Source organism: Anabrus simplex, chromosome 3, assembly GCF_040414725.1.
Source record: "Anabrus simplex isolate iqAnaSimp1 chromosome 3, ASM4041472v1, whole genome shotgun sequence".
In the NCBI taxonomy this organism is placed as follows: domain Eukaryota; kingdom Metazoa; phylum Arthropoda; class Insecta; order Orthoptera; family Tettigoniidae; genus Anabrus; species Anabrus simplex.
In genome coordinates, this window is record NC_090267.1 from 48,141,561 (window position 1) to 48,168,468 (window position 26,908).

At 43.8% G+C, this 26,908-nt stretch overlaps 51 non-coding genes across 51 annotated transcripts; all 51 read left to right on the plus strand.

The window, feature by feature from the left end:
- The first annotated feature begins 52 nt into the window (after positions 1-52).
- Positions 53-126, plus strand: TRNAT-AGU (transfer RNA threonine (anticodon AGU)). Its single transcript has one exon. It is a non-coding gene; the product is annotated as a tRNA-Thr (tRNA).
- A 109-nt stretch (positions 127-235) lies between these two features.
- TRNAT-AGU (transfer RNA threonine (anticodon AGU)) lies at positions 236-309 on the plus strand. Its single transcript has one exon. It is a non-coding gene; the product is annotated as a tRNA-Thr (tRNA).
- A 109-nt stretch (positions 310-418) lies between these two features.
- Positions 419-492, plus strand: TRNAT-AGU (transfer RNA threonine (anticodon AGU)). Its single transcript has one exon. It is a non-coding gene; the product is annotated as a tRNA-Thr (tRNA).
- Positions 493-781: 289 nt separating this feature from the next.
- TRNAT-AGU (transfer RNA threonine (anticodon AGU)) lies at positions 782-855 on the plus strand. The gene has a single exon. It is a non-coding gene; the product is annotated as a tRNA-Thr (tRNA).
- Positions 856-964: 109 nt separating this feature from the next.
- Positions 965-1,038, plus strand: TRNAT-AGU (transfer RNA isoleucine (anticodon AAU)). The gene has a single exon. It is a non-coding gene; the product is annotated as a tRNA-Thr (tRNA).
- Positions 1,039-1,147: 109 nt separating this feature from the next.
- Positions 1,148-1,221, plus strand: TRNAT-AGU (transfer RNA threonine (anticodon AGU)). Its single transcript has one exon. It is a non-coding gene; the product is annotated as a tRNA-Thr (tRNA).
- Positions 1,222-1,330: 109 nt separating this feature from the next.
- On the plus strand, positions 1,331-1,404 carry TRNAT-AGU (transfer RNA threonine (anticodon AGU)). Its single transcript has one exon. It is a non-coding gene; the product is annotated as a tRNA-Thr (tRNA).
- Positions 1,405-1,696: 292 nt separating this feature from the next.
- On the plus strand, positions 1,697-1,770 carry TRNAT-AGU (transfer RNA threonine (anticodon AGU)). The gene has a single exon. It is a non-coding gene; the product is annotated as a tRNA-Thr (tRNA).
- A 109-nt stretch (positions 1,771-1,879) lies between these two features.
- On the plus strand, positions 1,880-1,953 carry TRNAT-AGU (transfer RNA threonine (anticodon CGU)). Its single transcript has one exon. It is a non-coding gene; the product is annotated as a tRNA-Thr (tRNA).
- A 109-nt stretch (positions 1,954-2,062) lies between these two features.
- On the plus strand, positions 2,063-2,136 carry TRNAT-CGU (transfer RNA threonine (anticodon AGU)). The gene has a single exon. It is a non-coding gene; the product is annotated as a tRNA-Thr (tRNA).
- Positions 2,137-2,245: 109 nt separating this feature from the next.
- TRNAT-GGU (transfer RNA threonine (anticodon AGU)) lies at positions 2,246-2,319 on the plus strand. Its single transcript has one exon. It is a non-coding gene; the product is annotated as a tRNA-Thr (tRNA).
- Positions 2,320-2,611: 292 nt separating this feature from the next.
- On the plus strand, positions 2,612-2,685 carry TRNAT-AGU (transfer RNA threonine (anticodon AGU)). Its single transcript has one exon. It is a non-coding gene; the product is annotated as a tRNA-Thr (tRNA).
- A 109-nt stretch (positions 2,686-2,794) lies between these two features.
- Positions 2,795-2,868, plus strand: TRNAT-AGU (transfer RNA threonine (anticodon AGU)). Its single transcript has one exon. It is a non-coding gene; the product is annotated as a tRNA-Thr (tRNA).
- A 109-nt stretch (positions 2,869-2,977) lies between these two features.
- TRNAT-AGU (transfer RNA threonine (anticodon AGU)) lies at positions 2,978-3,051 on the plus strand. Its single transcript has one exon. It is a non-coding gene; the product is annotated as a tRNA-Thr (tRNA).
- A 109-nt stretch (positions 3,052-3,160) lies between these two features.
- TRNAT-CGU (transfer RNA threonine (anticodon AGU)) lies at positions 3,161-3,234 on the plus strand. The gene has a single exon. It is a non-coding gene; the product is annotated as a tRNA-Thr (tRNA).
- A 108-nt stretch (positions 3,235-3,342) lies between these two features.
- Positions 3,343-3,416, plus strand: TRNAT-AGU (transfer RNA threonine (anticodon CGU)). The gene has a single exon. It is a non-coding gene; the product is annotated as a tRNA-Thr (tRNA).
- A 109-nt stretch (positions 3,417-3,525) lies between these two features.
- TRNAT-CGU (transfer RNA threonine (anticodon AGU)) lies at positions 3,526-3,599 on the plus strand. Its single transcript has one exon. It is a non-coding gene; the product is annotated as a tRNA-Thr (tRNA).
- A 111-nt stretch (positions 3,600-3,710) lies between these two features.
- Positions 3,711-3,784, plus strand: TRNAT-CGU (transfer RNA threonine (anticodon AGU)). Its single transcript has one exon. It is a non-coding gene; the product is annotated as a tRNA-Thr (tRNA).
- A 474-nt stretch (positions 3,785-4,258) lies between these two features.
- On the plus strand, positions 4,259-4,332 carry TRNAT-CGU (transfer RNA threonine (anticodon AGU)). The gene has a single exon. It is a non-coding gene; the product is annotated as a tRNA-Thr (tRNA).
- Positions 4,333-4,441: 109 nt separating this feature from the next.
- Positions 4,442-4,515, plus strand: TRNAT-AGU (transfer RNA threonine (anticodon AGU)). The gene has a single exon. It is a non-coding gene; the product is annotated as a tRNA-Thr (tRNA).
- A 109-nt stretch (positions 4,516-4,624) lies between these two features.
- Positions 4,625-4,698, plus strand: TRNAT-AGU (transfer RNA isoleucine (anticodon AAU)). The gene has a single exon. It is a non-coding gene; the product is annotated as a tRNA-Thr (tRNA).
- A 109-nt stretch (positions 4,699-4,807) lies between these two features.
- TRNAT-AGU (transfer RNA threonine (anticodon AGU)) lies at positions 4,808-4,881 on the plus strand. The gene has a single exon. It is a non-coding gene; the product is annotated as a tRNA-Thr (tRNA).
- Positions 4,882-4,990: 109 nt separating this feature from the next.
- TRNAT-AGU (transfer RNA threonine (anticodon AGU)) lies at positions 4,991-5,064 on the plus strand. The gene has a single exon. It is a non-coding gene; the product is annotated as a tRNA-Thr (tRNA).
- Positions 5,065-5,173: 109 nt separating this feature from the next.
- Positions 5,174-5,247, plus strand: TRNAT-CGU (transfer RNA threonine (anticodon CGU)). The gene has a single exon. It is a non-coding gene; the product is annotated as a tRNA-Thr (tRNA).
- A 109-nt stretch (positions 5,248-5,356) lies between these two features.
- TRNAT-AGU (transfer RNA threonine (anticodon AGU)) lies at positions 5,357-5,430 on the plus strand. Its single transcript has one exon. It is a non-coding gene; the product is annotated as a tRNA-Thr (tRNA).
- Positions 5,431-5,539: 109 nt separating this feature from the next.
- On the plus strand, positions 5,540-5,613 carry TRNAT-AGU (transfer RNA threonine (anticodon AGU)). Its single transcript has one exon. It is a non-coding gene; the product is annotated as a tRNA-Thr (tRNA).
- A 109-nt stretch (positions 5,614-5,722) lies between these two features.
- On the plus strand, positions 5,723-5,796 carry TRNAT-AGU (transfer RNA threonine (anticodon AGU)). Its single transcript has one exon. It is a non-coding gene; the product is annotated as a tRNA-Thr (tRNA).
- Positions 5,797-6,088: 292 nt separating this feature from the next.
- TRNAT-AGU (transfer RNA threonine (anticodon CGU)) lies at positions 6,089-6,162 on the plus strand. The gene has a single exon. It is a non-coding gene; the product is annotated as a tRNA-Thr (tRNA).
- A 292-nt stretch (positions 6,163-6,454) lies between these two features.
- On the plus strand, positions 6,455-6,528 carry TRNAT-CGU (transfer RNA threonine (anticodon AGU)). Its single transcript has one exon. It is a non-coding gene; the product is annotated as a tRNA-Thr (tRNA).
- Positions 6,529-6,637: 109 nt separating this feature from the next.
- On the plus strand, positions 6,638-6,711 carry TRNAT-AGU (transfer RNA serine (anticodon ACU)). Its single transcript has one exon. It is a non-coding gene; the product is annotated as a tRNA-Thr (tRNA).
- A 109-nt stretch (positions 6,712-6,820) lies between these two features.
- On the plus strand, positions 6,821-6,894 carry TRNAT-AGU (transfer RNA threonine (anticodon CGU)). Its single transcript has one exon. It is a non-coding gene; the product is annotated as a tRNA-Thr (tRNA).
- A 109-nt stretch (positions 6,895-7,003) lies between these two features.
- On the plus strand, positions 7,004-7,077 carry TRNAT-AGU (transfer RNA threonine (anticodon AGU)). Its single transcript has one exon. It is a non-coding gene; the product is annotated as a tRNA-Thr (tRNA).
- A 109-nt stretch (positions 7,078-7,186) lies between these two features.
- Positions 7,187-7,260, plus strand: TRNAT-AGU (transfer RNA threonine (anticodon AGU)). The gene has a single exon. It is a non-coding gene; the product is annotated as a tRNA-Thr (tRNA).
- A 109-nt stretch (positions 7,261-7,369) lies between these two features.
- On the plus strand, positions 7,370-7,443 carry TRNAT-AGU (transfer RNA threonine (anticodon AGU)). The gene has a single exon. It is a non-coding gene; the product is annotated as a tRNA-Thr (tRNA).
- Positions 7,444-7,552: 109 nt separating this feature from the next.
- Positions 7,553-7,625, plus strand: TRNAT-AGU (transfer RNA serine (anticodon ACU)). The gene has a single exon. It is a non-coding gene; the product is annotated as a tRNA-Thr (tRNA).
- A 109-nt stretch (positions 7,626-7,734) lies between these two features.
- On the plus strand, positions 7,735-7,808 carry TRNAT-AGU (transfer RNA threonine (anticodon AGU)). The gene has a single exon. It is a non-coding gene; the product is annotated as a tRNA-Thr (tRNA).
- Positions 7,809-7,915: 107 nt separating this feature from the next.
- TRNAT-CGU (transfer RNA threonine (anticodon CGU)) lies at positions 7,916-7,989 on the plus strand. The gene has a single exon. It is a non-coding gene; the product is annotated as a tRNA-Thr (tRNA).
- A 108-nt stretch (positions 7,990-8,097) lies between these two features.
- Positions 8,098-8,171, plus strand: TRNAT-AGU (transfer RNA threonine (anticodon AGU)). Its single transcript has one exon. It is a non-coding gene; the product is annotated as a tRNA-Thr (tRNA).
- Positions 8,172-8,280: 109 nt separating this feature from the next.
- TRNAT-AGU (transfer RNA threonine (anticodon AGU)) lies at positions 8,281-8,354 on the plus strand. Its single transcript has one exon. It is a non-coding gene; the product is annotated as a tRNA-Thr (tRNA).
- A 109-nt stretch (positions 8,355-8,463) lies between these two features.
- TRNAT-AGU (transfer RNA threonine (anticodon AGU)) lies at positions 8,464-8,537 on the plus strand. The gene has a single exon. It is a non-coding gene; the product is annotated as a tRNA-Thr (tRNA).
- A 109-nt stretch (positions 8,538-8,646) lies between these two features.
- TRNAT-AGU (transfer RNA threonine (anticodon CGU)) lies at positions 8,647-8,720 on the plus strand. The gene has a single exon. It is a non-coding gene; the product is annotated as a tRNA-Thr (tRNA).
- A 109-nt stretch (positions 8,721-8,829) lies between these two features.
- TRNAT-AGU (transfer RNA threonine (anticodon CGU)) lies at positions 8,830-8,903 on the plus strand. The gene has a single exon. It is a non-coding gene; the product is annotated as a tRNA-Thr (tRNA).
- Positions 8,904-9,012: 109 nt separating this feature from the next.
- On the plus strand, positions 9,013-9,086 carry TRNAT-AGU (transfer RNA threonine (anticodon AGU)). The gene has a single exon. It is a non-coding gene; the product is annotated as a tRNA-Thr (tRNA).
- Positions 9,087-9,379: 293 nt separating this feature from the next.
- On the plus strand, positions 9,380-9,453 carry TRNAT-AGU (transfer RNA threonine (anticodon AGU)). The gene has a single exon. It is a non-coding gene; the product is annotated as a tRNA-Thr (tRNA).
- Positions 9,454-9,562: 109 nt separating this feature from the next.
- On the plus strand, positions 9,563-9,636 carry TRNAT-AGU (transfer RNA threonine (anticodon AGU)). The gene has a single exon. It is a non-coding gene; the product is annotated as a tRNA-Thr (tRNA).
- Positions 9,637-9,745: 109 nt separating this feature from the next.
- Positions 9,746-9,819, plus strand: TRNAT-CGU (transfer RNA threonine (anticodon AGU)). The gene has a single exon. It is a non-coding gene; the product is annotated as a tRNA-Thr (tRNA).
- A 109-nt stretch (positions 9,820-9,928) lies between these two features.
- Positions 9,929-10,002, plus strand: TRNAT-AGU (transfer RNA threonine (anticodon CGU)). Its single transcript has one exon. It is a non-coding gene; the product is annotated as a tRNA-Thr (tRNA).
- Positions 10,003-10,111: 109 nt separating this feature from the next.
- Positions 10,112-10,185, plus strand: TRNAT-AGU (transfer RNA threonine (anticodon AGU)). The gene has a single exon. It is a non-coding gene; the product is annotated as a tRNA-Thr (tRNA).
- Positions 10,186-10,294: 109 nt separating this feature from the next.
- Positions 10,295-10,368, plus strand: TRNAT-AGU (transfer RNA threonine (anticodon AGU)). Its single transcript has one exon. It is a non-coding gene; the product is annotated as a tRNA-Thr (tRNA).
- Positions 10,369-10,477: 109 nt separating this feature from the next.
- Positions 10,478-10,551, plus strand: TRNAT-AGU (transfer RNA threonine (anticodon AGU)). Its single transcript has one exon. It is a non-coding gene; the product is annotated as a tRNA-Thr (tRNA).
- Positions 10,552-23,669: 13,118 nt separating this feature from the next.
- On the plus strand, positions 23,670-23,743 carry TRNAT-AGU (transfer RNA threonine (anticodon AGU)). Its single transcript has one exon. It is a non-coding gene; the product is annotated as a tRNA-Thr (tRNA).
- The last annotated feature ends 3,165 nt before the right edge of the window (positions 23,744-26,908 follow it).

Genomic DNA, 26,908 nt, shown 5'->3' on the forward strand with positions numbered 1-26,908 from the left:
ACTTATACTTTACCACCTAGGTTACTTCGCCCGGTGAATACTCACACAGCCTGGCGCCGTGGCCTAGTTGGTTAAAGCGCCTGTCTAGTTAACAGGAGATCGAGGGATCGAATCCCTCCTGCGCCTAGTATCCTCATTATTTCATTACTTCTACTGATGTCGATATATGTGTATTTTTTGTGTACTTACACTTTACCACCTAGGTTACTTCGCCCGGTGAATACTCGCACAGCCTGGCGCCGTGGCTTAGATGGTTACAGTGCCTGTCTAGTAAACAGGAGATCGAGGGTTCGAATCCCTCCGGCGCCTAGTATCTTTCTTATTTCATTACTTCTACTGATGTCGATATCTGTATATTTTTTGTGTACTTACACTTTACCACCTAGGTTACTTCGCCCGGTGAATACTCACACAGCCTGGCGCCGTGGCTTAGATGGTTAAAGCGCCTGTCTAGTAAACAGGAGATCGAAGGTTCGAATCCCTCAGGCGCCTAGTAATTTTATTATTTCATTAACTACTGATGTCGATATCTGTGTATATTTTGTGTACTTACACTTTACCACCTAGGTTACTTCGCCCGGTGAATATTCACACAGCCTGGCGCCGTGGCCTAGTTGGTTAAAGCGCCTGTCTCGTAAACGGCAGATCGAGGGTTTGAATCCCTCCGGCGCCTAGTATCATTATTATTTCATTACTTCTACTGATGTCGATATCTGTATACTTTTGTGTACTTACACTTTACCACCTAGGTTACTTCGCCCGGTGAATACTCACACAGCCTGGCGCCGTGGCTTAGATGGTAAAAGCGCCTGTCTAGTAAACAGGAGATCGAGGGTTTGAATCCCTCCGGCGCCTAGTATCATTATTATTTCATTACTTCTACTGATGTCGATATGTGTGTATTTTTTGTGTACTTACACTTTACCACCTAGGTTACTTCGCCCGGTGAATACTCACACAGCCTGGCGCCGTGGCCTAGTTGGTTAAAGCGCCTGTCCAGTAAACAGGGGATCGAGGGTTCGAATCCCTCCGGCGCCTAGTATCTTTCTTATTTCATTACTTCTACTGGTGTCGATATCTCTGTATTTTCTGTGTACTTACACTTTACCACCTAGGTTACTTCACACGGTGAATTCTCACACAGCCTGGCGCCGTGGCTTAGATGGTTAAAGCGCCTGTCTAGTAAACAGGAGATCGAGGGATCGAATCCTTCCGGCGCCTAGTATCTTCATTATATCATTACTTCTACTGATGTCGATATCTGTGTATTTTTTGTGTACTTATACTTTACCACCTAGGTTACTTCGCCCGGTGAGTACTCACACAGCCTGGCGCCGTGTCTTAGATGGTTAAAGCGCCTGTCTAGTAAACAGGAGATCGAGGGTTCGAATCCCTCCGACGCCTAGTATCTTTATTATTTCATTACTTCTACTGATGTCGATATCCTTGTATTTTTTGTGTACTTACACTTAACCACCTAGGTTACTTCGCCCGGTGAATACTCACACAGCCTGGCGCCGTGGCCTAGTTGGTTACAGCGCCTGTCTCGTAAACAGGAGATCGAGGGTTTGAATCCCTCCGGCCCCTAGTATCCTTATTATTCCATTACTTCCACTGATGTCGATATCTGTGTATTTTTTGTGTACTTACACTTTACCACCTAGGTTACTTCGCCCGGTGAATACTCACACAGCCTGGCGCCGTGGCTTAGATGGTTAAAGCGCCTGTCTAGTAAACAGGAGATCGAGGGATCGAATCCCTCTGGCGCCTAGTATCTTCATTATTTCATTACTTCTACTGATGTCGATATCTGTGTATTTTTTGTGTACTTACACTTTACCACCTAGGTTACTTCGGCCGGTGAATGCTTACACAGCCTGGCGCCGTGGCCTAGTTGGTTAAAGCGCCAGTCTAGTAAACAGGAGATCGAGGGTTCGAATCCCTTCGGCGCCTAGAATCTTTATTATTTCATTACATCTACTGACGTCGATATCTGTGTATTTTTTGTGTACTTACACTTTACCACCTAGGTTACTTCGCCCGGTGAATACTCACACAGCCTGGCGCCGTGGCGTAGTTGGTTAAAGCGCCTGTCTCGTAAACAGGAGATCGAGGGTTTGAATCCCTCCGGCGCCAAGTATCATTATTATTTCATTACTTCTACTGATGTCGATATCTGTATATTTTTTGTGTACTTACACTTTACCACCTACGTTACTTCGCCCGGTGAATACTCATGCAGCCTGGCGCCGTGGCCTAGTTGGTTAAAGCGCCTGTCTGGTAAACAGGAGATCCAGGGTTCGAAACCCTCCGGCGCCTAGTGTCTTTATTATTTCATTACTTCTACTGATGTCGATATCTGTGTATTTTTTGTGTACATACACTTTACCACCTAGGTTACTTCGCCCGGTGAACACTCACTCAGCCTTGCGCCGTGGCCTAGTTAGTTAAAGCGCCTGTCTCGTAAACAGGAGATCGAGGGTTTGAATCCCTCCGGCGCCTAGTATCATTATTATTTCATTACTTCTACTGATGTCGATATCTGTGGGTTTTTTGTGTACTTATACTTTACCACCTAGGTTACTTCGCCCGGTGAATACTCACACAGCCTGGCGCCGTGGCTTAGATAGTTAAAGCGCCTGTCTAGTAAACAGGAGAGCGAGGGTTCGAATCCCTCCGGCGCCTAGTATCTTTCTTATTTCATTACTTCTACTGATGTCGATATCTGTGTATTTTTTGTGTACTTACACTTTACCACCTAGGTTACTTCGCCCGGTGAACACTCACACAGCCTGGCCCCGTGGCTTAGATGGTTAAAGCGCCTGTCTAGTAAACAGGAGATCGAGGGATCGAATCCCTCCGGCGCCTAGTATCTACATTATTTCATTACTTCTACTGATGTCGATATCTGTGTATTTTTTGTGTACTTACACTTTACCACCTAGGTTACTTCGCCCGGTGAATACTCACGCAGCCTGGCGCCGTGGCCTAGTTGGTTAAAGCGCCTGTCTAGTAAACAGGAGATCCAGGGTACGAATCCCTCCGGCGCCTAGTACCTTTATTATTTCATTACTTCTACTGATGTCGATATCTGTGTATTTTTTGTGTACTTACACTTTACCACCTAGGTTACTTCGCACGGTGAATACTCATTCAGCCTTGCGCCGTGGCCTAGTTGGTTAAAGCGCCTGTCTCGTAAACAGGAGATCGAGGGTTTGAATCCCTCCGGCGCCTAGTATCATTATTATTTCATTACTTCTACTGATGTCGATATCCGTGGGTTTTTGTGTACTTACACTTTACCAACTAGGTTACTTCGCCCGGTGAACCCTCACGCAGCCTGGCGCCGTGGCTTAGATGGTTAAAGCGCCTGTCTAGTAAACAGAAGATCGAGGGTTCAAATCCCTCCGTCGCCTAGTATCTTTATTGTTCCATTACTTCTACTGATGTCGATATATGTGTATTTTTTGTGTACATACACTTTACTACCTAGGTTACTTCGCCCGGTGAATACTCACACAGCCTGTCGCCGTGGCCTAGTTGGTTAAAGCGCCTGTCTCGTAAACAGGAGATCGAGGGTTTGAATCCCTCCGGCGCCTAGTATCATTATTATTTCATTACTTCTACTGATGTCGATATCTGTATATATTTTTTGTGTACTTACACTTTACCACCTAGTTTACTTCGCCCGGTGAATACTCACGCAGCCTGGCGCCGTGGCCTAGTTGGTTAAAGCGCCTGTCTCGTAAACAGGAGATCGAGGGTTTGAATCCCTCCGGCGCCTAGTATCATTATTATTTCATTACTTCTACTGATGTCGATATCCGTGGGTTTTTGTGTACTTACACTTTACCACCTAGGTTACTTCGCCCGGTGAATACTCGCACAACCTGGCGCTGTGGCCTAGTTAGTTAAAGCGCCTGTCCAGTTAACAGGAGATCGAGGGATCGAATCCCTCCGGCGCCTAGCATCTTTATTATTTCATTACTTCTACTGATGTCGATATCTGTGTATTTTTTGTGTACTTACACTTTACCACCTAGGTTACTTCGCCCGGTGAATACTCGCACAACCTGGCGCTGTGGCCTAGTTAGTTAAGGCGCCTGTCCAGTTAACAGGAGATCGAGTGTTTGAATCCCTCCGGCGCCTAGTATCATTATTATTTCATTACTTCTACTGATGTCGATATCTGTATATTTTTTGTGTACTTACACTTTACGACCTAGGTTACTTCGCCCGGTGAATACTCACTCAGCCTTGCGCCGTGGCCTAGTTGGTTAAAGCGCCTGTCTCGTAAACAGGAGATCGAGGGTTTGAATCCCTCCGGCGCCTAGTATCTTTATTATTTCATTACTTCTACTGACGTCGATATCTGTGTATTTTTTGTGTACTTACACTTTACCACCTAGGTTACTTCGCCCGGTGAATACTCACGCAGCCTGGCGCCGTGGCCTAGTTGGTTAAAGCGCCTGTCTAGTAAACAGGAGACCGAGGGTTCGAAACCCTCCGGCGCCTAGTATCTTTCTTATTTCATTACTTCTACTGATGTCGATATCTGTGTATTTTTTGTGTACTTACACTTTACCACCTAGGTTACTTCGCCCGGTGAATACTCACACAGCCTGGCGCCGTTGCTTAGATGGTTAAAGCGCCTGTCTAGTAAACAGGAGATCGAGGGATTGAATCCCTCTGGCGCCTAGTATCTTCATTAATACATTACTTCTACTCATGTCGATATCTCTGTATATTTTGTGTACTTACACTTTACCACCTAGGTTACTTCGCCCGGTGAATACTCGCACAGCCTGGCGCCGTGGCCTAGTTGGTTAAAGCGCCTGTCTAGTTAACAGGAGATCGAGGGATCGAATCCCTCCTGCGCCTAGTATCCTCATTATTTCATTACTTCTACTGATGTCGATATATGTGTATTTTTTGTGTACTTACACTTTACCACCTAGGTTACTTCGCCCGGTGAAGACTCGCACAGCCTGGCGCCGTGGCTTAGATGGTTACAGCGCCTGTCTAGTAAACAGGAGATCGAGGGTTCGAATCCCTCTGGCGCCTAGTATCTTTCTTATTTCATTACTTCTACTGATGTCGATATCTGTATATTTTATGTGTACTTACACTTTACCACCTAGGTTACTTCGCCCGGTGAATACTCACACAGCCTGGCGCCGTGGCTTAGATGGTTAAAGCGCCTGTCTCGTAAAGAGGAGATCGAGGGTTTGAATCCCTCCGGCGCCTAGTATCATTATTATTTCATTACTTCTACTGATGTCGATATGTGTGTATTTTTTGTGTACTTACACTTTACCACCTAGGTTACTTCGCCCGGTGAATACTCACACAGCCTGGCGCCGTGGCCTAGTTGGTTAAAGCGCCTGTCTAGTAAACAGGAGATCGAGGGTTCGAATCCCTCCGGCGCCTAGTATCTTTCTTATTTCATTACTTCTACTGGTGTCGATATCTCTGTATTTTCTGTGTACTTACACTTTACCACCTAGGTTACTTCACACGGTGAATTCTCACACAGCCTGGCGCCGTGGCTTAGATGGTTAAAGCGCCTGTCTAGTAAACAGGAGATCGAGGAATCGAATCCTTCCGGCGCCTAGTATCTTCATTATATCATTACTTCTACTGATGTCGATATCTGTGTATTTTTTGTGTACTTACACTTTACCACCTAGGTTACTTCGCCCGGTGAGTACTCACACAGCCTGGCGCCGTGTCTTAGATGGTTAAAGCGCCTGTCTAGTAAACAGGAGATCGAGGGTTCGAATCCCTCCGACGCCTAGTATCTTTATTGTTTCATTACTTCTACTGATGTCGATATCTGTGTATTTTTTGTGTACTTACACTTAACCACCTAGGTTACTTCGCCCGGTGAATACTCACACAGCCTGGCGCCGTTTCCTAGTTGGTTACAGCGCCTGTCTCGTAAACAGGAGATCGAGGGTTTGAATCCCTCCGGCCCCTAGTATCCTTATTATTCCATTACTTCTACTGATATCGATATCTGTGTATTTTTTGTGTACTTACACTTTACCACCTAGGTTACTTCGCCCGGTGAATACTCACACAGCCTGGCGCCGTGGCTTAGATGGTTAAAGCGCCTGTCTAGTAAACAGGAGATCGAGGGATCGAATCCCTCTGGCGCCTAGTATCTTCATTATTCCATTACTTCTACTGATGTCGATATCTGTGTATTTTTTGTGTACTTACACTTTACCACCTAGGTTACTTCGCCCGGTGAATGCTTACACAGCCTGGCGCCGTGGCCTAGTTGGTTAAAGCGCCAGTCTAGTAAACAGCAGATCGAGGGTTCGAATCCCTTCGGCGCCTAGAATCTTTATTATTTCATTACATCTACTGACGTCGATATCTGTGTATTTTTTGTGTACTTACACTTTACCACCTAGGTTACTTCGCCCGGTGAATACTCACACAGCCTTGCGCCGTGGCGTAGTTGGTTAAAGCGCCTGTCTCGTAAACAGGAGATCGAGGGTTTGAATCCCTCCGGCGCCTAGTATCATTATTATTTCATTACTTCTACTGATGTCGATATCTGTGGGTTTTTTGTGTACTTATACTTTACCACCTAGGTTACTTCGCCCGGTGAATACTCACACAGCCTGGCGCCGTGGCTTAGATGGTTAAAGCGCCTGTCTAGTAAACAGGAGAGCGAGGGTTCGAATCCCTCCGGCGCCTAGTATCTTTCTTACTTCATTACTTCTACTGATGTCGATATCTGTGTATTTTTTGTGTACTTACACTTTACCACCTAGGTTACTTCGCCCGGTGAACACTCACACAGCCTGGCCCCGTAGCTTAGATGGTTAAAGCGCCTGTCTAGTAAACAGGAGATCGAGGGATCGAATCCCTCCGGCGCCTAGTATCTTCATTATTTCATTACTTCTACTGATGTCGATATCTGTGTATTTTTTGTGTACTTACACTTTACCACCTAGGTTACTTCGCCCGGTGAATACTCACGCAGCCTGGCGCCGTGGCCTAGTTGGTTAAAGCGACTGTCTAGTAAACAGGAGACCGAGGGTTCGAATCCCTCCGGCGCCTAGTATCTTTCTTATTTCATTACTTCTACTGATGTCGATATCTGTGTATTTTTTGTGTACTTACACTTTACCACCTAGGTTACTTCGCCCGGTGAATACTCACACAGCCTGGCGCCGTTGCTTAGATGGTTAAAGCGCCTGTCTAGTAAACAGGAGATCGAGGGATTGAATCCCTCTGGCGCCTAGGATCTTCATTATTTCATTACTTCTACTCATGTCGATATCTCTGTATATTTTGTGTACTTACACTTTACCACCTAGGTTACTTCGCCCGGTGAATACTCACACAGCCTGGCGCCGTGGCCTAGTTGGTTAAAGCGCCTGTCTAGTTAACAGGAGATCGAGGGATCGAATCCCTCCTGCGCCTAGTATCCTCATTATTTCATTACTTCTACTGATGTCGATATATGTGTATTTTTTGTGTACTTACACTTTACCACCTAGGTTACTTCGCCCGGTGAATACTCGCACAGCCTGGCGCCGTGGCTAGATGGTTACAGCGGCTGTCTAGTAAACAGGAGATCGAGGGTTCGAATCCCTCCGGCGCCTAGTATCTTTCTTATTTCATTACTTCTACTGATGTCGATATCTGTATATTTTTTGTGTACTTACACTTTACCACCTAGGTTACTTCGCCCGGTGAATACTCACACAGCCTGGCGCCGTGGCTTAGATGGTTAAAGCGCCTGTCTAGTAAACAGGAGATCGAAGGTTCGAATCCCTCAGGCGCCTAGTAATTTCATTATTTCATTAACTACTGATGTCGATATCTGTGTATATTTTGTGTACTTACACTTTACCACCTAGGTTACTTCGCCCGGTGAATAGTCACACAGCCTGGCGCCGTGGCCTAGTTGGTTAAAGCGCCTGTCTCGTAAACGGGAGATCGAGGGTTTGAATCCCTCCGGCGCCTAGTATCATTATTATTTCATTACTTCTACTGATGTCGATATCTGTATACTTTTGTGTACTTACACTTTACCACCTAGGTTACTTCGCCCGGTGAATACTCACACAGCCTGGCGCCGTAGCTTAGATTCTTAAAGCGCCTGTCTAGTAAACAGGAGATCGAGGGTTTGAATCCCTCCGGCGCCTAGTATCATTATTATTTCTTTACTTCTACTGATGTCGATATGTGTGTATTTTTTGTGTACTTACACTTTACCACCTAGGTTACTTCGCCCGGTGAATACTCACACAGCCTGGCGCCGTGGCCTAGTTGGTTAAAGCGCCTGTCTAGTAAACAGGAGATCGAGGGTTCGAATCCCTCCGGCGCCTAGTATCTTTCTTATTTCATTACTTCTACTGGTGTCGATATCTCTGTATTTTCTGTGTACTTACACTTTACCACCTAGGTTACTTCACACGGTGAATTCTCACACAGCCTGGCGCCGTGGCTTAGATGGTTAAAGCGCCTGTCTAGTAAACAGGAGATCGAGGGTTCGAATCCCTCCGGCGCCTAGTATCGTTATTATTTCATTACTTGTACTGATGTCGATATCTGTGTATTTTTTGTGTACTTACACTTTACCACCTAGGTTACTTCGCCCGGTGAATACTCACACAGCCTGGCGCCGTGGCTTAGATGGTTAAAGCGCCTGTCTAGTAAACAGGAGATCGAGGTTACGAATCCCTCCGGCGCCTAGTATCTTCATTATTTCATTACTTCTACTGATGACGATATCTGTGTATTTTTTGTGTACTTACACTTTACCACCTAGGTTACTTCGCCCGGTGAATACTCACACAGCCTGGCGCCGTGGCTTAGATGGTTAAAGCGCCTGTCTAGTAAACAGGAGATCGAGGGTTCGATTCCCTCCGGCGCCTAGTATCTTTCTTATTTCATTACTTCTACTGATGTCGATATCTGTGTATTTTTTGTGTACTTACACTTTACCACCTAGGTTACTTCGCCCGGTGAATACTCGCACAGCCTGGCGCCGTGGTCTAGTTGGTTAAAGCGCCTGTCTAGTAAACAGGAGATCGAGGGTTCGAATCCCTCCGGCGCCTAGTGTCTTTATTATTTCATTACTTTTACTGATGTCGATATCTGTGTATTTTTTTTTGTACTTACACTTTACCACCTAGGTTACTTCGCCCGGTGAATGCTCGCACAGCCTGGCGCCGTGGCCTAGTTGGTTAAAGCGCCTGTCTAGTTAAGAGGAGATCGAGGGATCGAATCCCTCCGGCGCCTAGTATCTTCATTATTTCATTACTTCTACTGATGTCGATATCTGTGTATTTTTTGTGCACTTACACTTTACCACCTAGGTTACTTCGCCCGGTGAATACTCCCGCAGCCTGGCGCCGTGGCTTAGTTGGTTAAGGCGCCTGTCTAGTAAACAGGAGATCGAGGGTTCGAATCCCTGCGGCGCCTAGTATCTTTCTTATTTCATTACTTCTACTGATGTCGATATCTGTGTATTTTTTGTGTACTTACACTTTACCACCTAGGTTACTTCGCCCGGTGAATACTCACACAGCCTGGCGCCGTGGCCTAGTTGGTTAAAGCGCCTGTCTAGTAAACAGGAGATCGAGGGTTCGAATCCCTCCGGCGCCTAGTATCTTTATTATTTCATTACTACTACTGATGTCGATATCTGTGTATTTTTTGTGTACTTACACTTTACCACCTAGGTTACTTCGCCCGGTGAATACTCCCACAGCCTGGCGCCGTGGCCTAGTTGGTTAAAGCGCCTTTCTCGTAAACAGGAGATCGAGGGTTTGAATCCCTCCGGCGCCTAGTATCATTATTATTTCATTACTTCTACTGATGTCGATATCTGTATATTTTTTGTGTACTTACACTTTACCACCTAGGTTACTTCGCCCGGTGAATACTCGCGCAGCTTGGCGCCGTGGCCTAGTTGATTAAAGCGCCTGTCTAGTAAACAGGAGATCGAGGGTTCGAATCCCTCCGGCGCCTAGTATCTTTATTATTTCATTACTTCTACTGATGTCGATATCTGTGTATTTTTTGTGTACTTACACTTTACCACCTAGTTTACTTCGCCCGGTGAGTACTGACACAGCCCGGCGGCGTGGCTTAGATGGTTAAAGCGCCGGTCTAGTAAACAGGCGATCGAGGGTTCGAATCCCTCCGGCGCCTAGTATCTTTATTATTTCATTACTTCTACTGATGTCGATATCTGTGTATTTTTTGTGTACTTACACTTTACCACCTAGGTTACTTCGCCCGGTGAATACTTACACAGCCTGGCGCCGTGGCTTAGATGGTTAAAGCGCTTGTCTAGTAAACAGGAGATCGAGGGTTCGAATCCCTCCGGTGCCTAGTATCTTTATTATTTCATTACTTCTACTGATGTCGATATCTGTGTATTTTTTGTGTACTTACACTTTACCACCTAGGTTACTTCGCCCGGTGAATACTCACACAGCCTGGCGCCGTGGCTTAGATGGTTAAAGGGCCTGTCTAGTAAACAGGAGATCGGGGGTTCGAATCCCTCCGGTGCCTAGTATCTTTATTATTTCATTACTTCTACTGATGTCGATATCTGTGTATTTTTTGTGTACTTACAAGTAGTATAATTGGACAGTTCGGCGGCCGCCGCCGCCGCACGCCTCCTCCTCCGCCGCCGCCGCCGCCGCCCGCAGGAAATTTGAATTTTGGCGGGAAATTTGCATTTTGGCGCGAGATTTGAATTTGTAAACAAAGCCACGTGCTTTTTGACAGCTGTCATCGACAACAACGCAACGCTAACCTCACTGCTGCCATCTTGACGGGCCTAAACCTCACTAGTGCCAACTTAACCTAACTAGCATGAGGTAAACAAAGCCACGTGTTTTTTGACAGCCACGTGCTTTTTGACAGACAATAACGCATCGCTAACCTCAGTACTGCCATCTTGACGGGCCTAAACCTCAGTAGTGCCAACTTAACCTCACTAGCGCGAGGTAAACAAAGCCACGTGCTTTTTGACAGCCACGTGCTTTTTGATTGATTTGTAAACAAAGCCACGTGCTTTTTGACAGCTGTCATCGACAACAACGCATCGCAAACCTCAGTACTACCATCTTGACAGGCCTAAACCTCAGTAGTGCCAACTTAACCTAACTAGCATGAGGTAAACAAAGCCACGTGTTTTTTGACAGCCACGTGCTTTTTGATAGATTTGTAAACAAAGCCACGTGCTTTTTGACAGACAACAACGCATCGCTAACCTCAGTACTGCCATCTTGACGGGCCTAAACCTCAGTAGTACCAACTTAACCTAACTAGCGCGAGATAAACAAAGCCACGTGCTTTTTGACAGCCACGTGCTTTTTTGACAGCTGCCATCCGCCATCTTTGAGCACCGTGCTGCCCTCTTTCGTCACCTGTCATCGGCAGTGCTGCCATCTTGACGGGCCTAAACCTTAGTGCTACTAACTTAACCTCACTAGCTCGAGATAAACAAATCCACGTGCTTTTTGACAGCCACGTGCTTTTTTGATAGCTGTCATCCGCCATCTTTAATCTATAGAGCACAGTGCTGCCCTCTTTAGCTACTTACCTTTGAAATGTGGTGGCGGATAATTTGAAAAATGCTTTTCGACAAGCAGCCATCTTTAATCCAGAGAGAACAGTGCTACCCTCTATGTGGTGGCGGCAAATTGAAAAATTCCACGTGCTCTTGTTTGAAAACAAACTCACGTGCTTTTTTGACAGCTGTCATCTGCCATCTTTGAGCACAGTGCTGCCCTCTTTAGTTTGAAATGTGGTAGCGGTAAATTCTACGTGCTCTTGTTTGGAAACAAAGCCATGTGCTTTTTTGACAGCTGTCATCCGCCATCTTTAATCAACAGAGCACCGTGCTGCTATCATGCGGGCAATTTCATCACCTATCACCCGCCATCTTTAATCTACAGAACACCGTGCTGCCCTCTTTATGGCTACTACCTTAAGCATGTAGTAGCGGGCAATTTGAAAAGTTCTGTTAGCTATCATCCACCATCTTTAATCGAGAGAGCACCGTGCTGCCATCTTTAGTTGAAATGTGGTGGCGGCAAATTCCACGTGCTCTTGTTTGGAAACAAAGCCATGTGCTTTTTTGACAGCTGTCATCCGCCATCTTTAATCAACAGAGCACCGTGCTGCTATCATGCGGGCAATTTCATCACCTATCACCCGCCATCTTTAATCTACAGAACACCGTGCTGACCTCTTTATGGCTACTACCTTAAGCATGTAGTAGCGGGCAATTTGAAAAGTTCTGTTAGCTATCATCCACCATCTTTAATCAAGAGAGAACCGTGCTGCCATCTTTAGCTAGATACCTTTGAAATGTGGAGGCGGCAAATTGAAAAATTCCACGTGCTCTTGTTTGGAAACAAACTCACGTGCTTTTTTGACAGCTACCATCCGCCATCTTTAATCAACAGAGCATAGTGCTGCCCTCTTTAGTTTGAAATGTGGTGGCGGCAAATTCCACATGCTCTTGTTTGGTAAACATAGCCACGTGCTTTTTTGACAGTTATCATCCGCCATCTTTAATCCAGAGAGCACCGTGCTGCCCTCTTTATCGCAGTAGATGTAAATTCGTCACCTGTCATACGCAGTGCTGCTATCTTTAGCTAGATACCTTTGAAATGTGGTGGTGGATAATTTAAAAAGAAAAATTCTTCAGCAGTCCTCTCTCGACGCTAATTGCATAAGATGGCGGCTATACATGACTCCTTAAGGGTGCTTACGCAAGATGGCTGCTATACACAGGTTCTTATGAGACGCCCTTGGGATGCTTGCGCAAGATGGTGGTTATACAAGGCTCCTTATGAGACGCCCTAGTGATGCTTGCGCAAGATGGCGGTTGCTCTTATGAGGCGGCTTAAGGGTCCTTGCACAAGATGACTAGAGACGCCCTAAGGATGCTTGCGCAAAATGGCGGACGCAAGATGGCGGCTATACACGACTCCTTATGAGACGCCTTAAGGGTGCTTGCGCAAGATGGCTGCGGCTCTTAGCTTAGAGGCTAACGTGTCATGCTAGTTCGATTCATTAAATTTGGGGCTTAAATGCAAAATGTTAAATATCTCGAAAACAGTGCATCGTAGAGCAAAACGGACAAAATTTTTCCGCCCAATACCTCGGTTCGCAGTACGAGGAACATGATAGCGTAAGTCTAATGATGAGATCGACGGTTCGGTTCCTACTTAGGCCCTATGGCATTCACTCTGTTTTAGCTTGTATTGAAGCAAGTCTTCGTAACATGATCAGGTCTAGCTATGGTAGAGAGTATAACGTGCCGTGCAGGTTCGATTCATTAAATTTAGGGCTTAAATGCAAAATGTTAAATATCTCGAAAACGGATAAAATTTTTCTACCTGATACTTAGGTTTGCAGTATCAGGAGCATAAGAAAAACATAGTCTAATGATGAGATCGACGGTTCGATCCCTACTTAGGCCCTTTGGCATTGGCAGCTATCTAATTCTACAAGATGGCGGCTATACATAGCTTCTTATGAGACAGCTTAAGAGCGCTTGCACAAGATGGCTGCTGCTCTTATGAGACGCCCTAGGGGTGCTTGCGCAAGGTAGCAGTGACAAGACGGTGACTATACACAGCTGCTTATGATACGGCCTAGAGGTGCTCACACAAGATGGTGGCTGCTCTGATGAAGAATGTTAGCTTTGCATCGTGCAGGTATCTTTACAGAGCACTAAACCTCATACCTTTGAAATGTGGTGGCAGGTAATTTGAAAAATTCGACGTGCTTTTTCATAAGCTGTTAAGGCCTCCTCTTATGTCAAGGCATAGCTCTATCGAACGAGTTTAAACCTGCATCGGGATAGCTAGAGTAAGCGCGTGCTGCAGTGATGACGTCATTATGCATGTTTAGACTTGCAAATCACAGAAGAAACGTAACAAGGCTGGAATCGAAAACTGCACTCTATGCTGTTAACTTTATCATGTGATCGAAACATTGATTGAAGTATTTAGAACACGCAATAAGTAGAACCAAACACTGTACTCGATACAACATGTGTTTAGAAAATGTCAGGGGATATCTTTGTTCTAAGAAGATTAGTTTACCGCACATTCCTTGGCTAAAGGGCTAATGGGCTAAAGGGCTAATGGGCTAAAGGGCTAAAGGGCTAATGGGCTAAAGGGCTAAAGGGCTAAAGGTGCAACAACCTCGTCGATCGCTATCAGCAAGAACGCTTGTACTTTGTAGAAAATTAATCTTTATTTGTAAATGGTTTCATGTTCAGAACAAGGAATGGAACCTAGGGGTTACGTCTTACGTAATAAAATCCCCGAGGTGCGATGAGTTACGTTTTTCGAACTAGTGTTTGGAACACTGAACTTTTCAAGATGATAGCAGAGAGTTTAGCAATGTTCTGTTGTTGGATTTTAAATTCCGCGCTACATCATGCATAAGGTGGTAGCCCTTGAGGTTCACCGCCGTAAAGATGGCAAGAGTGAGGTTAGCAATGTTCCGTTGTTGGATTTTAAATTCCGCGCTATAACATGCATAAGGTGGCAGCCTTAAGGTTTACCGCCGTCAAGATGGCAGCAGTGAGGTTAGCGACGCTATATTGTCCTTCAAAGTGAGGTTAGGGTTCGTCAAGAAGACAGCTGTCAAAAAAGCACGTGGCTATGTTTACCAAACAAGAGCACGTGGCTGTGACGTCACGGTCACGTAATCAATCCTTAGCTCGACGTCGTTAAGAGCAGTATTAGGATTAGCTATTCTTAAAAGTCTTGGGAACAGAGCAGCAGTATGAATTGCTATGTTTCAAAGCGTGTACACATCACCTATCGATTTTACATGCATCGACCATCGTACTAAACTTCATCCGCTAGATCGTGCTGCTATCTTATTATAACCTATACCCATAAAATTAAAGTACAATGAATAGCCATGTTTCAAAGCGTGTACACATCACCTATCGAATTTGCATGCATCGACTCTCGTACTAAACTTCTTCCGCTAGATTGTGCTGCTATTTTAGCATAACCTATACGCGTGACCTTAAGGTACAAAGAATAGCCATGTTTCAAAACGTGTACACATTACCTATCGACTTTGCATGCAACAAATATCGTACTAAACTTCTTATGCTAGGTTGTGCTGCTATCTTAGCATAACTTATACACATGAACTTAAAGTACAAAGAATAGCCATGTTTCAAAGCGGGTACACATTACTTATTGATTTTGCATGCGTCAAATATCGTACTAAATTTCTTCCGCTAGATTGTGCTGCTATCTTAGCATAACCTATACCCATGAACTTAAAGTACAATGAATAGTCATGTTTCAAAGCGTGTACACATCAACTATCGAATTTGCATGTATCGACTCTCGTACTAAACTTCTGCAGGTAGATTGTGCTGCTATCTCAGCATAACTAAGACGCATGAACTTAAAGAACAAAGAATAGCTATGTCTCAAAACGTGTACACATTACCTATCGATTTTGCAAGCATCGACTCTCGTACTAAACTTCTTCCGCTAGATTGTGCTGCTATCTTAGCGTAACCTATACGCATGACCTTAAGGTACAAAGAATAGCCATTTTTCAAAGCGTGTACACATTACCTATCGATTTTGCATGCAACAAATATTGTACTAAACTTCTTCCGCTAGGTCGTGCTGGTATCTTAGCATGACTTATACACATGAACTTAAAGTACAAAGAATAGCCATGTTTCAAAGCGTGTACACATTACTTATTGATTTTACATTCATCGAATCTCATACTGAACTTCTTCCGCTAGATTGTGCTGATATCTTAGCATAACCTATACCAATGAACTTAAAGTACAAAGAATAGCTATGTCTCAAAGCATGTACACGTTACCTATCGATTTTGCATGCAACAAATATTGTACTAAACTTCTTCCGCTAGATTGTGCTGGTATCTTAGCATAATCTATACGCATGGCCTTAAGGTACAAAGAATAGCCATGTTTCAAAGCGTGTACACATTACCTATCGATTTTGCATGCATTGACTCTCGTACTAAACTTCTTCCGCTAGATTGTGCTGGCATCTTAGCATAACTTATATACATGAACTTAAAAGTACAAAGAATAGCCATGTTTCAAAGCATGTACACATTACCTATGGATTTTGCATGCATTGACTCTCGTACTAATCTCCTCCCGCTAGATTGTGCTGCTATCCTAGCATAACCTATACGCATGACCTTAAAGTAAAAAGAATAACCATGTTTCAAAGTGTGTACACATCACCTATCGATTTGCATGCAACAAATATCGTACTAAACTTCTTCCGCTAGATTGTGCTGCTATCTTAGCATAACTAAGATGCATGAACTGAAAGTACAAAGAATAGCCATGTTTCAAAGCGTGTACACATTACTTATTGATTTTACATTCATCGAATCTCATACTGAACTTCTTCCGCTAGATTGTGCTGGTATCTTAGCATAACCTATACCAATGAACTTAAAGTACAATGATTAGTCATGTTTCAAAGCGTGTACACATCAACTATCGATTTTGCATGCATTGACTCTCGTACTAAACTCCTTCCGCTAGATCGTGCTGCTATCTTAGCATAACCAATACGCATGACCTTAAAGTACAAAGAATAGCCATTTTTCAAAGCATGTACACATCACCTATCGATTTTGCATGCAACAAATATTGTACTAAACTTCTTCCGCTAGGTCGTGCTGCTATCTTAGCATAACTTATACATATGAACTTAAAGTACAAAGAATAGCCATGTTTCAAAGCGTGTACACATTACTTATTGATTTTGCATGCATCAAATCTCGTACTAAATTTATTCCGCTAGATTGTGCTGCTATCTTAGCATAACCTATACCAATGAACTTAAAGTACAATGATTAGTCATGTTTCAAAGCGTGTACACATCAACTATCGAATTTGCATGTATCGACTCTCGTACTAAACTTCTGCAGGTAGATTGTGCTGCTATCTTAGCATAACTAAGACGCATGAACTTAAAGTACAAAGAATAGCTATGTCTCAAAGCATGTACACATCACCTATCGATTTTGCATGCAACAAATATTGTACTAAACTTCTTCCGCTAGGTCGTGCTGCTATCTTAGCATAACTTATACATATGAACTTAAAGTACAAAGAATAGCCATGTTTCAAAGCGTGTACACATTACTTATTGATTTTGCATGCATCAAATCTCGTACTAAATTTATTCCGCTAGATTGTGCTGCTATCTTAGCATAACCTATACCAATGAACTTAAAGTACAATGATTAGTCATGTTTCAAAGCGTGTACACATCAACTATCGAATTTGCATGTATCGACTCTCGTACTAAACTTCTGCAGGTAGATTGTGCTGCTATCTTAGCATAACCTGTACGCATGAACTTAAAGTACAAAGAATAGCTATGTCTCAAAGCATGTACACATCACCTATCGATTTTGCATGCAACAAATATTGTACTAAACTTCTTCCGCTAGGTCGTGCTGCTATCTTAGCATAACTTGTACACATGAACTTAAAGTACAAAGAATAGCCATGTTTCAAAGCGTGTACACATTACTTATTGATTTTGCATGCATCAAATCTCGTACTAAATTTATTCCGCTAGATTGTGCTGCTATCTTAGCATAACCTATACCAATGAACTTAAAGTACAATGATTAGTCATGTTTCAAAGCGTGTACACATCAACTATCGAATTTGCATGTATCGACTCTCGTACTAAACTTCTGCAGGTAGATTGTGCTGCTATCTTAGCATAACTAAGACGCATGAACTTAAAGTACAAAGAATAGCTATGTCTCAAAGCATGTACACATCACCTATCGATTTTGCATGCAACAAATATTGTACTAAACTTCTTCCGCTAGGTCGTGCTGCTATCTTAGCATAACTTATACATATGAACTTAAAGTACAAAGAATAGCCATGTTTCAAAGCGTGTACACATTACTTATTGATTTTGCATGCATCAAATCTCGTACTAAATTTATTCCGCTAGATTGTGCTGCTATCTTAGCATAACCTATACCAATGAACTTAAAGTACAATGATTAGTCATGTTTCAAAGCGTGTACACATCAACTATCGAATTTGCATGTATCGACTCTCGTACTAAACTTCTGCAGGTAGATTGTGCTGCTATCTTAGCATAACCTGTACGCATGAACTTAAAGTACAAAGAATAGCTATGTCTCAAAGCATGTACACATCACCTATCGATTTTGCATGCAACAAATATTGTACTAAACTTCTTCCGCTAGGTCGTGCTGCTATCTTAGCATAACTTATACACATGAACTTAAAGTACAAAGAATAGCCATGTTTCAAAGCGTGTACACATTACTTATTGATTTTGCATGCATCAAATCTCGTACTAAATTTATTCCGCTAGATTGTGCTGCTATCTTAGCATAACCTATACCAATGAACTTAAAGTACAATGATTAGTCATGTTTCAAAGCGTGTACACATCAACTATCGAATTTGCATGTATCGACTCTCGTACTAAACTTCTGCAGGTAGATTGTGCTGCTATCCTAGCATAACCTATACGCATGACCTTAAAGTAAAAAGAATAACCATGTTTCAAAGTGTGTACACATCACCTATCGATTTGCATGCAACAAATATCGTACTAAACTTCTTCCGCTAGATTGTGCTGCTATCTTAGCATAACTAAGATGCATGAACTGAAAGTACAAAGAATAGCCATGTTTCAAAGTGTGTACACATCACCTATCGATTTTGCATGCATCGACTCTCGTACTAAACTTCTTACGCTAGACTGTGCTGCTATCTTAGCCTAACCTATACGCATGAACTTAAAGTACGAAGAATAACCATGTTTTAAAGCGTGTACACATCAACTATCGATTTTGCATGTCTCGTACTAAACTTCTTGCGCTAGATTGTGCTGCTATCTTAGCATAACCTGTACGCATGAACTTAAAGTACAAAGAATAGCCTTGTTTCAAAGCGTTTTCACATTACCTAATGATTTTGCACGAAACGACTATCATACTAAACTTTTCCTACTAGATTGTGCTAAAATCGTGTAAGTGCGCTGCTATCTTAGCATAAGCTATCGATTTTACATGCATCGACTATCGTACTAGACTTCTTCCGCTAGAGCATGTAGCAATCGCTTTTGTGTATCCCTAACCCATGTGCATGAACTTAAAGCATAAAGATGAGCTATGTTCTAAAGCGTGTACACATCACCTATCGATAATGTATGTATCGAATATCGTACTAAACTTCTCCTGCTAGAACGTACGAGTATCGCTTGTGCGTGCACGAACTTAAAGCATAAAGAATAGCAATGTAAAAAAATCTTGTAAACAAAGCAGCAGCATTACGTATAGTCAAGATTAAATGCGTGCACGCATCATGTATCCATGACGCACACAGTACTAAACTTATTCCATTAGAATGTACAAAGTTCGCATGTGTTTGTGCTGCTATCTTAGCATAGCCTATGTGAATGAACTTAAAGCATAAAGAATAGTGATGTATAAAAATCTTGTGAACATAGCAGAGTGTTAACTACGTAGGTGTAGACATTGAACTTTGCATGCTGAGGCAGCATACTACGTGACCGTGACGTCACAGCCACGTGCTCTTGTTTGGTAAGCATAGCCACGTGCTTTTTTGACAGCTGTCTTCTTGACGAACCCTAACCTCACTTTGAAGGACAATATAGCGTCGCTAACCTCACTGCTGCCATCTTGACGGCGGTAAACCTTAAGGCTGCCACCTTATGCATGTTATAGCGCGGAATTTAAAATCCAACAACGGAACATTGCTAACCTCACTCTTGCCATCCTTACGGCGGTGAACCTCAAGGGCTACCACCTTATGCATGTTGTAGCGCGGAATTTAAAATCCAACAACAGAACATTGCTAAACTCTCTGCTATCATCTTGAAAAGTTCAGTGTTCCAAACACTAGTTCGAAAAACGTAACTCATCGCACCTCTGGGATTTTATTACGTAAGACGTAACCCCTAGGTTCCATTCCTTGTTCTGAACATGAAACCATTTACAAATAAAGATTAATTTTCTACAAAGTACAAGCGTTCTTGCTGATAGCGATCGACGAGGTTGTTGCACCTTTAGCCCTTTAGCCCTTTAGCCCATTAGCCCTTTAGCCCTTTAGCCCATTAGCCCTTTAGCCCATTAGCCCTTTAGCCAAGGAATGTGCGGTAAACTAATCTTCTTAGAACAAAGATATCCCCTGACATTTTCTAAACACATGTTGTATCGAGTACAGTGTTTGGTTCTACTTATTGCGTGTTCTAAATACTTCAATCAATGTTTCGATCACATGATAAAGTTAACAGCATAGAGTGCAGTTTTCGATTCCAGCCTTGTTACGTTTCTTCTGTGATTTGCAAGTCTAAACATGCATAATGACGTCATCACTGCAGCACGCGCTTACTCTAGCTATCCCGATGCAGGTTTAAACTCGTTCGATAGAGCTATGCCTTGACATAAGAGGAGGCCTTAACAGCTTATGAAAAAGCACGTCGAATTTTTCAAATTACCTGCCACCACATTTCAAAGGTATGAGGTTTAGTGCTCTGTAAAGATACCTGCACGATGCAAAGCTAACATTCTTCATCAGAGCAGCCACCATCTTGTGTGAGCACCTCTAGGCCGTATCATAAGCAGCTGTGTATAGTCACCGTCTTGTCACTGCTACCTTGCGCAAGCACCCCTAGGGCGTCTCATAAGAGCAGCAGCCATCTTGTGCAAGCGCTCTTAAGCTGTCTCATAAGAAGCTATGTATAGCCGCCATCTTGTAGAATTAGATAGCTGCCAATGCCAAAGGGCCTAAGTAGGGATCGAACCGTCGATCTCATCATTAGACTATGTTTTTCTTATGCTCCTGATACTGCAAACCTAAGTATCAGGTAGAAAAATTTTATCCGTTTTCGAGATATTTAACATTTTGCATTTAAGCCCTAAATTTAATGAATCGAACCTGCACGGCACGTTATACTCTCTACCATAGCTAGACCTGATCATGTTACGAAGACTTGCTTCAATACAAGCTAAAACAGAGTGAATGCCATAGGGCCTAAGTAGGAACCGAACCGTCGATCTCATCATTAGACTTACGCTATCATGTTCCTCGTACTGCGAACCGAGGTATTGGGCGGAAAAATTTTGTCCGTTTTGCTCTACGATGCACTGTTTTCGAGATATTTAACATTTTGCATTTAAGCCCCAAATTTAATGAATCGAACTAGCATGACACGTTAGCCTCTAAGCTAAGAGCCGCAGCCATCTTGCGCAAGCACCCTTAAGGCGTCTCATAAGGAGTCGTGTATAGCCGCCATCTTGCGTCCGCCATTTTGCGCAAGCATCCTTAGGGCGTCTCTAGTCATCTTGTGCAAGGACCCTTAAGCCGCCTCATAAGAGCAACCGCCATCTTGCGCAAGCATCACTAGGGCGTCTCATAAGGAGCCTTGTATAACCACCATCTTGCGCAAGCATCCCAAGGGCGTCTCATAAGAACCTGTGTATAGCAGCCATCTTGCGTAAGCACCCTTAAGGAGTCATGTATAGCCGCCATCTTATGCAATTAGCGTCGAGAGAGGACTGCTGAAGAATTTTTCTTTTTAAATTATCCACCACCACATTTCAAAGGTATCTAGCTAAAGATAGCAGCACTGCGTATGACAGGTGACGAATTTACATCTACTGCGATAAAGAGGGCAGCACGGTGCTCTCTGGATTAAAGATGGCGGATGATAACTGTCAAAAAAGCACGTGGCTATGTTTACCAAACAAGAGCATGTGGAATTTGCCGCCACCACATTTCAAACTAAAGAGGGCAGCACTATGCTCTGTTGATTAAAGATGGCGGATGGTAGCTGTCAAAAAAGCACGTGAGTTTGTTTCCAAACAAGAGCACGTGGAATTTTTCAATTTGCCGCCTCCACATTTCAAAGGTATCTAGCTAAAGATGGCAGCACGGTTCTCTCTTGATTAAAGATGGTGGATGATAGCTAACAGAACTTTTCAAATTGCCCGCTACTACATGCTTAAGGTAGTAGCCATAAAGAGGGCAGCACGGTGTTCTGTAGATTAAAGATGGCGGGTGATAGGTGATGAAATTGCCCGCATGATAGCAGCACGGTGCTCTGTTGATTAAAGATGGCGGATGACAGCTGTCAAAAAAGCACATGGCTTTGTTTCCAAACAAGAGCACGTGGAATTTGCCGCTACCACATTTCAAACTAAAGAGGGCAGCACTGTGCTCAAAGATGGCAGATGACAGCTGTCAAAAAAGCACGTGAGTTTGTTTTCAAACAAGAGCACGTGGAATTTTTCAATTTGCCGCCACCACATAGAGGGTAGCACTGTTCTCTCTGGATTAAAGATGGCTGCTTGTCGAAAAGCATTTTTCAAATTATCCGCCACCACATTTCAAAGGTAAGTAGCTAAAGAGGGCAGCACTGTGCTCTATAGATTAAAGATGGCGGATGACAGCTATCAAAAAAGCACGTGGCTGTCAAAAAGCACGTGGATTTGTTTATCTCGAGCTAGTGAGGTTAAGTTGGTAGCACTAAGGTTTAGGCCCGTCAAGATGGCAGCACTGCCGATGACAGGTGACGAAAGAGGGCAGCACGGTGCTCAAAGATGGCGGATGACAGCTGTCAAAAAAGCACGTGGCTGTCAAAAAGCACGTGGATTTGTTTATCTCGAGCTAGTGAGGTTAAGTTGGTAGCACTAAGGTTTAGGCCCGTCAAGATGGCAGCACTGCCGATGACAGGTGACGAAAGAGGGCAGCACGGTGCTCAAAGATGGCGGATGACAGCTGTCAAAAAAGCACGTGGCTGTCAAAAAGCACGTGGCTTTGTTTATCTCGCGCTAGTTAGGTTAAGTTGGTACTACTGAGGTTTAGGCCCGTCAAGATGGCAGTACTGAGGTTAGCGATGCGTTGTTGTCTGTCAAAAAGCACGTGGCTTTGTTTACAAATCTGTCAAAAAGCACGTGGCTGTCAAAAAACACGTGGCTTTGTTTACCTCATGCTAGTTAGGTTAAGTTGGCACTACTGAGGTTTAGGCCTGTCAAGATGGTAGTACTGAGGTTTGCGATGCGTTGTTGTCGATGGCAGCTGTCAAAAAGCACGTGGCTTTGTTTACAAATCTGTCAAAAAGCACGTGGCTGTCAAAAAGCACGTGGCTTTGTTTACCTCGCGCTAGTGAGGTTAAGTTGGCACTACTGAGGTTTAGGCCCGTCAAGATGGCAGTACTGAGGTTAGCGATGCGTTATTGTCTGTCAAAAAGCACGTGGCTGTCTAAAAACACGTGGCTTTGTTTACCTCATGCTAGTTAGGTTAAGTTGGCACTAGTGAGGTTTAGGCCCGTCAAGATGGCAGCAGTGAGGTTAGCGTTGCGTTGTTGTCGATGACAGCTGTCAAAAAGCACGTGGCTTTGTTTACAAATTCAAATCTCGCGCCAAAATTCAAATTTCCCGCCAAAATTCAAATTTCCCGCGGGCGGCGGCGGCGGCGGAGGAGGCGGCGGAGGAGGAGGCGTGCGGCGGCGGCGGCCGCCGAACTGTCCAATTATACTACTCTTACACTTTACCACCTAGGTTACTTCGCCCGGTGAATACTCACACAGCCTGGCGCCGTGGCTTAGATGGTTAAAGCGCCTGTCTAGTAAACAGGAGAAAGAGGGTTCGAATCCCTCCGGTGCCTACTGCGATTCTCATTCTTTTACTTTAACTGTCGTCGATATCTGTGTTATTGTTGTCTACTTACATTTTACCACCTACGCTACTTCGCCCCATGAAATCACGCACATCCTGGCGCCGTGGCTTAGTTGGTTAAGGCGCCTCTCTAGTAAACAGGAAACTACTGTCCCTGGTGGTAACAAATCCATCGTCACCTTGAGTGACGCATGCAGACATTCGGATTCTGAAGAGCCTGCACCGACATGCTTGGAGGTATCGGAGACTCCAGAAAGTATCATTCACAAACTCCGAAATTTCATACCTACCTTTAACGCAAGGTCTCTGTTATAAATCGGCAAGCTAAAATAACTCAATGATATCCTGTCCCAAAATCAAATCCTAATAGCAGTGATTCAGGAGACAGGATTTATTCCTACTGATGAACAGCTTTTGAGTCACAAGGTTACAGAATTTTCAAAATAAAGCTGATAAACGTGTCATTGAATCTATCCCTCGCCTAGTCAATGGATTTACAGTCAGCAGGAAAATTCTGGAAGCAGTCGCAGACTTCATATCACCCAGCAGCCGAATCTCGACCCTCACCTTCTGAAGCACTAATAAAGGGTATACTATCGTGAATGTGCATGCACCGATTCATCACGCAAACAAGAAAGACCCAGAAGAAACAGACAGATTCTGGAAAGAGCTTGGAGATCCCAGACAAGCACAACCAGCCTGATTGGAGGTTTCAAAGCCCAACTCGGCAAAGTGAAGAAGTCCAAAACATTGTAGGTAATTATCCGGCTCACAGGAAAACACATCGCAGTGGAGAAAGGCTTGTGAAACTGTGTAAAGCATTCAATCTGGTTCTGAAATCAACCGCTTGTAGACACCTGCCCAGAAAGCAGAGAACTTGTAAGTTATCAAATCCCAACATTGGCGAATTCCAGATAGATCACGTTGCGATCGCTCGGAAAGCCCAGAAAGAGATCCAAAATGTGAAGGTTCCAAGAAATACCGACCTGGATTCAGATCACTATCTATCTAAAATAAACATTAAGTTGCTTCCGCAAAACACTAGGAAGAGCCAACTGATTTTTTTTACATTTGGCTTTACGTAGCACCGACACAGATAGTTCTTATGGCAACGAAGGGATAGGAAAGGCCTAGGAGTCGGAAGGACGTTATCGTGGCCTTAATTAAAGTACAGCCCCAGCATTCGTCTGGTGTGAAAGTGATAAACCATGGAAAACCAACTTCAGGGCTGCCGACAGTGGGGTTCGAACCCACTATCTCCCGGATGTAAGCTGACAGCCGTGCGCCCCTAACCCCATGGCCAACTCGCCAGGTAGAGAGAGAGAGAGCCAACCGAGAAAGATCATTAGATTTGATTTTTTTTTTTTTTAAACTGGAATCTATCCGGGAGTTCAACCAGAAGCTAGAATCTATTGAACTCCCAGAACTGGAAAGAATTACAAGAGGCCCTGATCGTAACAGCTAAGGAGACAATGCCACTAACGAAGCCACGAAAACATGCCTAGTGGAACAGTGACTGCGATGTTGCGACAAAGTACGGGAAGCTCGCCTGGCAGAGATGGAACTCTCAAACGATCCAAACTTTAGGGTGGGTTTCCATTTGAGATTAATTGGGAGAGTAACTCTCAATATCCGTTCTCAGATTGTTGTGCATTTTAGAGTTAATTTCAGCCGGAATAACTATCGAGAGTACCCGGCGAGTCCCTCGTCAAGATAGCTTCCACAAGTTCTCGTCACACCCTGTCCATTTGACAAGAGTGGAGAATGGAGAGTGGAGAGTAGTCGAAATGTCATTACACTTCTACAGACAAGCTGTGAATATTCTCTGTAAAAATATGTAGGTGCCGGTCATTACCAACTGAATACCGACAGCAGTTTCGAAATGTTTGTAGGTTAACGAGCTCTGAAGTTGAGTTTATTATAGGATCTGTGGGACCGGTAATCTTCAAAAAGGACACTAAAATGTGAAAAGCTATAGCATTGCGTGATTGAGTGGGGGTTACTCTAATATTTTTTGCCACAGGTAAGTTTAATTGAATGATTTGTATTTATAGTAAGGTGTATTCTATTCGAACTAATAGTTTACCGTATACAATAAAATACTTTTCAGGTGATTTCGCCAGTACATCTAATGCAGATTTTATTGCAATTTCATCTTCTTCCTCACGTTTCCTTTTAGATTACTTCGAAGTTGTTTTCCTTTTTACTACATTTAGAGTGGTCTCCTCGTTTTCGCAGGGCTTTTCCGAAGTTTGAAAAAATTATCCTTCCTTTGGTATGTCTATGTCGGAATTTGAAGAACTCTCCACCTATAATTAAAGTATCTTTTCCGTATCCCCGTATGCACGATAGGAAGAATAGTAACAGAAGTTGCTCCCGCTATCTACAATGCCATCAAAGGAAAATACTTACAGGTAAAGAAATCACTTTAATCTCCTTATTTAATCTTATTTATACGTTCGTTCGTTCGTTCGTTCGTTCGTTCGTTCGTAATCTGTTTACCCTCCAGGGTTGGTTTTTCCCTCGGACTCAGCGAGGGATCCCACCTCTACCGCCTCAAGGGCAGTGTCCTGGAGCTGCAGACTCTGGGTTGGGGATACAACTGGGGAGAATGACCAGTAACTCGCCCAGGCGGCCTCACCTGCTATGCGGAACAGGGGCCTTGTGGGGGATGGGATGATTGGATGGGATAGACAAGGAAGAGGGTAGGTATCGGCCGTGGCCTTAAGTTAGGTACCGTCCACGCATTTGCCTGGAGGAGAAGTGGGAAACCACGGAAAACCACTTCCAGGATGGCTGAGGTGGGAATAGAACCCACCTCTACTCAGTTGACCTCCCGAGGCTTAGTGGACCCCGTTCCAGCCCTCATACCACTTTTCAAATTTCGTGGCAGAGCCGGGAATCGAACCCGGGCCTCCGGGTGTGGCAGCTAATCACACTAACCACAACACCACAGAGGCGGACCTTATTTATTCGTGAAAGTAATGATACGAGCTCTAGTAAAGCAAACTGATAATTCAAGGTAAATAAACCGAAAAGTACAATTTTAGGCATACTGCACATAAGTTTTCACTTCGTACAGGAAGGAAATATAGTGTACATAATTTTGCATTACAGATCTGCCAAATTAAAAGTATTAACAAAATCTCTTGCC